The sequence below is a fragment of the Lontra canadensis genome, unplaced genomic scaffold (genome assembly GCF_010015895.1).
Source record: "Lontra canadensis isolate GAN:19392208 unplaced genomic scaffold, GSC_riverotter_1.0 scaffold27, whole genome shotgun sequence".
Taxonomy (NCBI): Eukaryota; Metazoa; Chordata; class Mammalia; order Carnivora; family Mustelidae; genus Lontra; species Lontra canadensis.
Window position 1 is genome coordinate 2027766 of NW_022631021.1, and position 10271 is coordinate 2038036.

Genomic DNA, 10271 nt, shown 5'->3' on the forward strand with positions numbered 1-10271 from the left:
CATCCATGGGGAAAAGAATAAACATAATGAGGTAGATCCATAGATGGTTATCTTGTTCTGCCCTATGAAGGAATGAAGTAAAATGGTTCCTTTGTGGGGAAAAATATGGTGGGTCCTTAAAATATTAAACACAGAATTCCACTGCAGCCTATATGTCCACCAAAATTGAAAGTAGAAGGACCCATATTCAGCGCAGCGTTTCTCACAACAGCCAAAAGGTGGAGCCACCCAAGTGTCCACTGACAGATGAATGGATAAACAAAATGTGGTTTATACACCATGGAACAAGATTCAGCCTTAAAAACAAAGGGAGTTCTGACACAGGCTACAACACGGGTTGAACGTGGAAGTCATTACGCTGAGTGAAATCAGCCAGTCACAGAAGGACAGATACTGTATGATCCCACTTGGATGAGGTGTCTAGGACACAAGGCTGGGTGTGGCTGCAGTGGGCATAGGGGAAAGGACAACAGGGAGCTGGTGTTTTATGCATACAGGCTCCCTCGGGGAGAACAAGAAAATTCTGGAGAATGATGTATAATTGTGGGATCTCAGCTAAGGCCAGAGAATTGTGCACCTGAAATGCTTTAATGGGTCAATGTTCTTATGGTCAGTCACTGTGAAAAAGTGAATGAACGACTGATCCATGTCACAACATGGATGGATGTTGTGTCCACAGAAAACAACCCAGTGACATAAGCCATACAGAAATACAACTCAGATGGGAAACTTCTGTGCTCCTTAAGTCCATTAAGGTTGCCCAAATAAGGGAAAGTCCTGGAAGAAATTCCAGAAGAAAACTGGATCTGAATGGAGAAGACATTTCAGACCATTGTGCAGGTGGTGACAGCTGAAGTGGGCCTGTGGTCTGGGCTCAAATGTGGGAACCTTCGTGTTTTCCTTACATGGTGTTACGTGGTGGTTCCGTGGGACACTGTCCCTGTTTGGGGTAAAATGCACCAAAGTAGCCTGTGTGAAGTGGCAAATGTGGTAAAGGAATGATAGCTGGGGAGTCTGAGTGTGAAGATGAAGCATATTTGTGCTGCTGTGACAAGTTATTGCAGATTTAAAACCACTGCAGAGTAAATGACTCTTCGAAACTTATCCACGTTAGCACCACATTGCAGAAGCCGAGAGGACATCAGACTTCGGGATGGAGGCCAAGCCCTCTCAGAGCCAGTTCACCCACTGTGGAGAGGCCACTCACCCTTGGAGGAGGCCACATGTTAGCAAGAGACTCATGGGAGGATGAAATCAGGTGCCCCCATGTCTTGGGTGAAGTAGAAGCAGTAGGATTCAGAATTCCAATTCTCCACAACACTCCACCACAACCTGGTTAGAACTGTGAAAAAGCATGAAGGGAAGCCTCTGTAAAATGGACTGGGGATACCAGAAGGGGAGGCTGGAAGGGGGCACCTGGTGCTCAGTGCCCATTACAGACCCCACATTACAATCCCCCATGGGAGAGACTCATCTGTTCCAGGCCCCACAGGGGCAGCTGGAGGGTTCATCTCCTACAAGAAATCTACCATCCCCACAACTCGGCTGGTGAGAATCCTCTATCCCCCTGAACCCCTGCCTTTCTCCAGGGGACTTTCCTTCCAAGCAACCCTCTCAACTTCTTCCTCCTCCACAAAATAATGTTCCTCTCCCTTGTTTCTTGCACTTGCCTATGATGTGCCCATAGCTTGGTCATCCCAGATTGCCATTCTCTGCTATTCCCAAATAAATCCATTCTGCTGGTCAAATAACTGGCAGTTTGAGTTTAAGGCAAACAGAACTAATAAATTCAAGAAACTTGCAAGGAACAAAATCAATATACACAAATCAATTACATTTCTATGTGCTCTGAAGGAACCATCAGAAAGAGACTACGGAGAACAATCTCATTTACTACTGCATCCAAAAGAACAAGATACCTAGAAGTCCCCTGAACCAAGGGGGTGACAGACCTGTCCTCTGACAGCTGTGGGACACTGATGACAGACAAGGAGGGAGACACACGGAGATGGGAAGACACTCTGTGCTCAAGGAAGAATGGACACTGGGAAAATACCTCCTCTCCCCAAAGCTGTCTATACAGTCCGCGCTGTTGCTTCTGAACTTCCAGACTCTGGACCAAACCTGATGTGGGTGTGGACATGGGAAGGACCCTGCAGGGCTGAGGCAGGGGGAGCATGAGCTCCGAGGCGGGTGGCCGCTCCCTGACTGCAGACTGTCTCAGGAGCCCCAGGAACTGAATCCGCATGCACACAAACACAGATGCAGGACCCAGGGTGCACATCCGAGCCCAGAAAGGGGGAACCCCACAGCCCCACAAACAGCACTGCAGGAGGCCACCTCACCACACACAAAACCACAGAAGCCCCTGTGTCTACAAAGCATACCCATCTTCTGTGGGGTACTGAGACCACACACCCCCTCGCCAGTCTCCACTCAGGCGGCTTCTCCTCCCCTCCTCCAGCAGTGGGTCCTGAGGGGGCAAGACTGCTGTCAGTGTGGACACAGCCCCACGTCCTCCACAGTGGGTCCTCTCAGTGTGGATGTGGAACCACATCCTCCCCAGCTTGTTCTGTCAGCTTGGGAGTGGCCACATGTCCTCCAGAAATCTCCAGAGCAGCTCCCAAGTAGGCCTGACTCCTGTCCCAGCTGTGGCTGCACAGGCCAGGCTCAGGGTGGGAGCTGGCATCCTGCACCCTCTGCAGGCGGTGGAGGGCAGTGCAGGACTAGGGGAGCTCACCCTTCAATGGAAGCGCCTGCTCCCTCCCAGGGTCCAACTGGAGCCATTTCATTCTGGAAATTCAAGCTGCATGGAGCCCAACATCCCCCAACTTCTCCAGAAATAGCTAAGAAACAATGAATTGGAAACAATATGGAATGACAACAGCCCCTGACCGAAACGGTGGCAATGAACATGACCCTGGCCCTGATGCAGACACACACTCTGATCTGAACTTGCTCTCAATCCTGGCTCTGATCCCAATCCAAGACCCTAGCCCTAGCCCTCAGTCCAAACAGTGTTCACAAGAATCAAAAAGTAGAAACTGCAAATATCCATCAGTGGTGAATGCATAAACAAAATGTGGAGAGGGTTTCAACTGGGTTCAGGTTCAGGTTTCAGCCAGAGTTCTAGATCAGGCTTTAGAGATAGCGTCAGGGTGAGGATTTAGAATGAGGGATAAGGGAACAGTTAGAGTTTAGGGCTTTAGGTTTATGATTTAGGGTTTCAGACTCAGGGCTTCTGGGATAAAGTCCAAGGTCAAATTTGGGGTTTGGGTTCATGCTAGGATTTGGGTTCAGGGTTCATGGCTCAGAGTTCTGGTTTAGGGTTTGGGTTCATGGTTCAGGGCTTTGGTCCAGGGCTCAGGTTCAGAGTTTAGGCTTCAGGTTCAATTTCAAGTTTTGGATTCAGGGTTCCAGTTTGGGCTTTAAGGCCAGGTTATGTTTCACCGTTAAAGTTAGGGGTTGGGGGGCGCCTGGGTGGTTCAGTGGGTTAAAGCCTCTGCCTTCAGCTTGGGTCATGATCCCAGGGTCCTGGGATCAAGCCCCACGTCGGGCTCTCTGCTCAGCGGGGAACCTGCTTCCCTTCCTCTCTCTCTGCCTGCCTTTCTGCCTACTTGTGATCTCTGTCTGTCAAATAAATAAATAAAATTAAAAAGAAAAGTTAGGGGTTAGGTTAGGTTTAGAGATGACACATTTTCTTCAGTTGTCATCATGGACACAAAATTCCTATCTGAACTTTCTAAATCTGAAATGCATTTCATCTGGGTGTCAGGACCTCATTTAGAATTTAAGATCTCAGTAATTCCGTACCAACAGCATTCTGATCCTGGGGTCTCCCAGTCACCGAGAATTTGCTTTTGTCTTGGCTCAAACATACCCTTGGCAGAGAAGGGTGAGCAGCTGCCAAAGTTGGGATGATTTCACAATGGTAGAGGTGTGAACCCAAATATTGTGGAACTGTTCATGGAAAATGATACAGGTGACACATAATTGGTCGACTCTTGATTCTTCCACAAAGACCAAGTCTCCAATAGAATCCAATAGAATCTCCAGAATCCAATAGATAATGTTCCCTAGGAAGGCCTATGGTACTCATTATCAATACTTAAAGAAGGCCCCCTCCCCTGCTTTAAACTAAGAATCACAGCAGGAAACATCCTACTTTGTGTCAAAAATAAAATTTTATTATTTGGCTCTTCCAGTGTACAATTTCTGGAAGCACTGACATTTTCCTTTCTCAAATCCTCATCAACACACGAGTAAAATGCAGGCAATGTTGTAATGCACTGCTCATTGGAATACCAAGTACAAGGAGGACTATCAGAAGCAATAAAAAGATATCGAATATGAAACTCAGAAAAAGAACGCTTGATGGGCACTTAATGAGGATCCCTAACCATAAGATCTAATGTTTCATCCTATGGAATTCACCCTATAAATCATCAATAACAATAGCCTGCTGACCACTGTAACCACCTCACCATTGGCCTCTAGGCTTGTAATACACACTCCAACCACTAGAGACACACTCTCAGCAGCAGAAAGGGACTTGCCCACTTCTGGTGGACCAACTCTTACCGTGAAGCCGAAAAATCCCACCCCTTGGAAATCCCAGCCCTCAGGACACAGTCACAGAAACCACACCCAGAACTCAATAAAGGATAGACATCTCATGAAGTGGATGCTACAGATCACCACCACTCCCACGAAGTAGCTCTACAGTGGACTGACTCCAGGTCTGTCCCCTGCCCGGGATCACACAGGGCACCGCATTCTTCCAAGACTCCATCCTCAGAACAAAACCGTGTCCTCATCATTCCTATGTGTAGACTCCCAGTGAGCCCTGTGAAAGTGAGACACTGTCTTGAGACACTCAGCCTCTCATGCTTATCCTAGCAGATGGAGGGTGCTGCTCTCCCCGACTTCCATACAAACTAGAAAATGCTTGGAACAAGTCTTGCCATACTCCATGCAAAAGGCATATTCTCCATCTACAAAATAATGGACACTGAAACACCAAGATTCCTCGCACCTTCTTGAAGCTAGATAATCTTGAGCTACAGCTTGGCCAGAGCTATTGTCCCCAACCCTCTACACACACACACACACACACACACACACACACACACACCCTTCCCTGTGGACTCCAGATGAGTTTCCATCCATCTTGTTCATTCTCAGCCATTGTCTCTGCAGAGTAGTACAGCAGTACTGAGGTGCTGGGACTGAGGTGCTAGGTGCTAAGATAGCACCTTTAACCACTTACTATCATAAATTAATATTCATTTTATTAACAGATGCCTCACAGAAGATCTTGCCACCATGGCCATTAGAAAAGTCATTACAACAGAGATTCTAAAAACCTGTGCCAATCTCCACATCTCCACTTCCTGGCTCTAGGAATTGGCTCATAAATGGGCATGTGACCTGGTCCCAGCCAATAAGGAGAGATGAAGTTTAAGTCTCAGCCTATAGACCTATAGACCTCTAGTCAGCCCCAGGCCAGGGGCTTATCCATCACAACTGCACAAGTGGCCTAGGCCAGGTCTGTGCCAGTGACACACAGGGCCCAGGAAGCCAGGTGCTCCATAACATTGCTGAGGGCTGAATCAGACTCATCCTGAAGCCCACACATGCTAGATCCTCTGCTAACTCATGAGAACCCCAAATGTGCTCGTGGTCTTGGCCTGAACAAGATGAGCATCATCAAGATAGACTTACAGGCTATGGGGACAGACTCAGCCAAACAATATCTACATGGAATTCAACCACAGACAAACATGTTGTGGGAAGCTCGAGGCTGACAGAGAAATGGGGGGTGGTAGGGAATTCCTGAGGCCTTCATTGTTGGCCAATCTCACTATCATCTTTTTTTCCTTTCAAGTGCAGGGGCCGGGGTCAGGCAGGATGGATCCCAGTGTCTTTCCACTCTGCCACCGGAAAAGAAGAGCCCTCTCCCCGATCATCCATCATGTTGCAGATCTGGGGTGTGGCAAACTGCCACCATGGGCCAAATGGAGCTCCCCCCATATTCTCTCAATCAAGTGTGTCTGGAACATTAGTTATGGATGGCCTGTGGCTGCTTTCAAGCCACAAAGCAAGAGTGCAGTCATTGCAGGAGATACCACATGGACTATAACACTTAACAGAAAATCTTTACAGAAGACTTCCCAGAAAAGTCTATGCTGATCCCTGGTCTCAAAGATCCTAGGATCACAGGGCGCCTGGGTGGCTCAGTGGCTTAAGCCTCTGCCTTCAGCTCAGGTCATGGTCTCAGGGTTCTGGGATCGAGTCCTGCATTGGGCTCTCTGCTCGGCGGGGAGGCTGCTTCCGCCTCTCTCTCTCTCTGCTTGCCTCTCTGCCTACTTGTGATCTCTCTCTGTCAAATAAATAAAATCTTAAAAAAAAAATCCTAGGATCATGTTCCTTCTTTGAATAGAATGTAGTACCTTCTGCGTCAAATCTAATTTCTTCACCCCCAGAGGCAAGGACTTCCATCCTTTTAGCCAGAACTCTATCTCCATCCTCCTCTCTTGACACCTTGAATGGCATGGCTACAGGTCTGCCACCCAACAGGAATTCACTGTCATTTCCATGGTGATGATGCTCAGGAACAGAGGTGTAAGTGTGAACGTGTGAGGGTGAGCCTGTGTTTCCTCTTTGGTAGCCACAGGGTGCAAGGAGGCTACAATACAGTAGTGCGTTTTCTGCCCCACAGGAATGGCCACGCAATGTGGTTGCATAGTGATCTCAGATGGAAGCCACCTCCCTAGAACAAACTTCATCTGAGAGGACTCCCAAGTCCCTGGTCCTGGACACTAGGTTCCACCGAGGCTGGGGGCACACAGAGGGACAGAGATTCCCCCTGTCCATCAGGGTTTTGAAGGGCGCCTGCTGTTCCAGGGCAAAAGATCCTGAAACCACTCATCCACCTGCCATCCAACCAGGTATCAGTGAGATCTACTTCAAGGAGAAGGAACAGCCCAAGAGAGAACAAATGACAACCTTGTGTGACAAGTGGCATGACAGGGGACACTCAAGAGGACTGGGGGTATGCAGGTTTGGCCATATTTGGGTGGCAGGGGGACCAGGGGTGCTCCAGGAGGATGTCATGGCTGTGCCCTTGTGTGGCTACACATGTCCATGTGACTGGGCATTGGCCAGACCAGAAATGACAGCGTGGGCAAGGGGCAGTGTCCCTAAACTGTCTTCCAGGAGGCAAAAGTTCAGTAATGAGATTTCTTTCAATACAATTTCATGTCACATGCATCCGTGAGTCCCTAAAGCTGATTGTGTAGAACCTGAAGTACGATGTAGTGGGCTATTGCTTTCAAACCCGAGGTGCCGGGGGCAGAGCACTGTCTTTCTTTTGGCTGCTTTCAGAATAGGCTGCCTTTCCCGCCTTCATTTCTGACCCCAGGACAGGGAACAAAGGCAACACAAATGTACACCTCGAAATGTCAACAGAAACCTGCAAAGCCAGGTTCTCCCAGGAACTAAGGGTTCAGGACCAGGGGGACAGAAAGGGGAGGCTGATAGCAAGGAACCAAAGGATCCAAAGGATCCAAGGAACCAAGGAACCAAAGTCATCATGTGCATGGGAGCTGGCCCACTTCTCTACCAGTCAGAAGCAAGCTATGCCTGACAGGAGGGAGTCCCACCTGCATCTGGTCCATCTGTTTGCTGCCCTTGAGCAAAGTGGAGGTGTGGCTGTCGGTGGGGGGTGATGACTAGCTGGCCACAGATGCTACTGGCCAAGTCCCTAGAGGACCACCCCCCTTGTCCTTCGCTAAGATGAAACCATCATTATGTGTAGGGACCTATTTCCGGAGACAGGTAATGTGCTCTGTGCTTTGGTGACTATATCCTCTCCCATTGTACTTTTTCCAAAACCCCTTAGCAGGTAAGATTGACCTGCCAAGAGCTGTCCCAAGTTAATGTATGAAAGTTGACCCTGACCCTAACCCTAATATCTAGTTAAAAGATACTCCATTTGGAAAACTGCTCATAAATGAGAGGGTGGATTTCAAGAGCCAAGGAATTCAGGGACCAACCTTCTTCCGTCCTATTCTCCCTTGAATCCAGTAAATCAGAAAATAGTCGACCACATGCTATCTGGAGAGTGGCCACACGGAGGCAGCAGTGAGGAAACAGGGCCCCAAACCCCACTACAAAGCCCATTCTTCCTTCACCGTCAAACCTTGGGCATTCAGTTTTTACAGATCCTGGGAGAGAGGATGAAAAGTGTGATTTTGTTGAATTTTTTGAAAACCAAACTAATTCTTTCAACCTGTTAAGAATAGAAGACGCTTTCTGAAATCTCGCGCTTGGAGAGCACGTGAAGGCCCAGGGGCCTGAGAAAGGGCAATGACTATGGAAGCTATTAGGGTGTACTTAGGAAACAAGGATGGCTTCTTTTGCCCTTCTTTGCAGGAAGAATTTGTGTCAAATAACAACCCTGAATCCATACAAAATAGTGCAGCTCAGAGGAAAACAAAGAAAAATCAACAGCCTCCAGCAGCAGAGAAAGAGCCACGCCTAGGAACCAAGAAGACAGACCAGGAAGCCTCTGCTCAGGCGCATTGGCATTTCTGTGGAGCTTCTGGAGCTGGATTGCCCCCAGTGCCCCCGGGGGTCCTGGGTCAGGCCCAGTTCACACCCTGACGTTGCCCTGTTGGAACCCGTGACTAGCCTCCTGGTCCCTTCCTCCACAAGACACCCCCTACTCGCTGACAACTCCAGCCTGCTTCTGAGAACTCCCATTCCCCTTTCTGACCCTGTTGTTCACTTTTCCCATCACTGCCATCATAGAGAGTCCGTTGAACTACTTACTATTCTGTCATTGAAATGTTTTCATCATGTTTGCTGGGAAATGATACCTTGAACCATCTACCCTGATGTAGAATTCCTTGTCACACTGCATGACTTCACTGTGGACTCCAAGTACTCTAACAGTATCCCATGGTGCTAGTGTCCCAGGCAACGTCCTCACTAAGCCGGCTCAGCAGTTGTGGTGAAAGCTTGCTATTTATGTGCAGGTAAGGCAGCTCAGCCGACACCTTGACTTGGGTTCAGAACTGTTTACGGTCCCTGGGCCATGTCAGATGGCCTGGGGGCACACCCTGCAGACACTGGCTAGTCCAGTGTTGCCCTGGGGAATAACCATTCAACTGCCATTGTGTCCAATGAGGGAACTCCAGAGGACTGGTGATGATGGGAGTCAGAACTCCTGAGGTGGAATCCATCTTGCAGACTGTCCAGAACTTATAAACATTTCAAAATAGAGCTACCCTATGTCCCAGCAATCCCACTACTAGGTATTTAGCCCGAACATATAAATTGAGTGAAATGTAGTGGCACCTGCCCCCCATTGTTCAGACATGGGGGTAGTGGGACTGGGAATCCTGCAGGATCACCTTCAAATGCCAACCAAGTCTTTCTTCTACTCAGTCCTCTGTGGAGCCCACCTCTGCACTGGCAGTGTGCCTACCATGCCCCTAGACACTATCCCTATGCCTGGGTTTGGTTCTCAGGCTTCCTTCCCCAGAGGCCTGGCCCTGAAGCCCTCCTGATAGGGGACCCCTAAGCCACACCCAAGGAGTTTGCCTACCCAGGCAGAAACCATGCCCTTTGGAGCTGCAGAGAACCCTTAGAGCGGGAGAAAATTTCATATACCCCAGAGGCCACTGCCATACTCAGAGGCCTCCTGGGCCACAATCCTGGATTTGACACCCCATTGAACCACATTCTCCAATCACACTCTCCAATCAGACCCCCAGATAGGGCCTGCCATGCACTGAGCCCCAAACCCTGACTCTACTTTAGGTTGTCAGTCTCCCATCCCCAGAGGTTTGGCCCCCCCAATCCCTCCAAACTGGGGACCACTGAGCCACACTCCAGGACTCCACCTGCCACCCAGGAGAAGACCGTGCCATTGGGACCTGCACAAAACCCTCAGACTGGAAGAAACCTGCATGCACCCATCAGGTCATCCCACCTTCTGCACCATCCTGAACTACAAACCCAGAGCCTGAGGCTCAGCCTCTCCTCATCCCTTAACTCTGACTCCAGGGAGCTCACCTTCCTGATGGCCAACAGGGAAGCCGCCTGGACCAGGACCATGGTCCTATATGTCCCCAAGATGCACCTAGTGAGAAAGCACTCCCAACACGTGGTGGGCACGTGACCGGTATTGCCTCATAATGATGGTCAATTCTCACAAGTTTTCTGCCCAAATGAATGCTGCTTTGGGCAGAAAGCTCATGAGA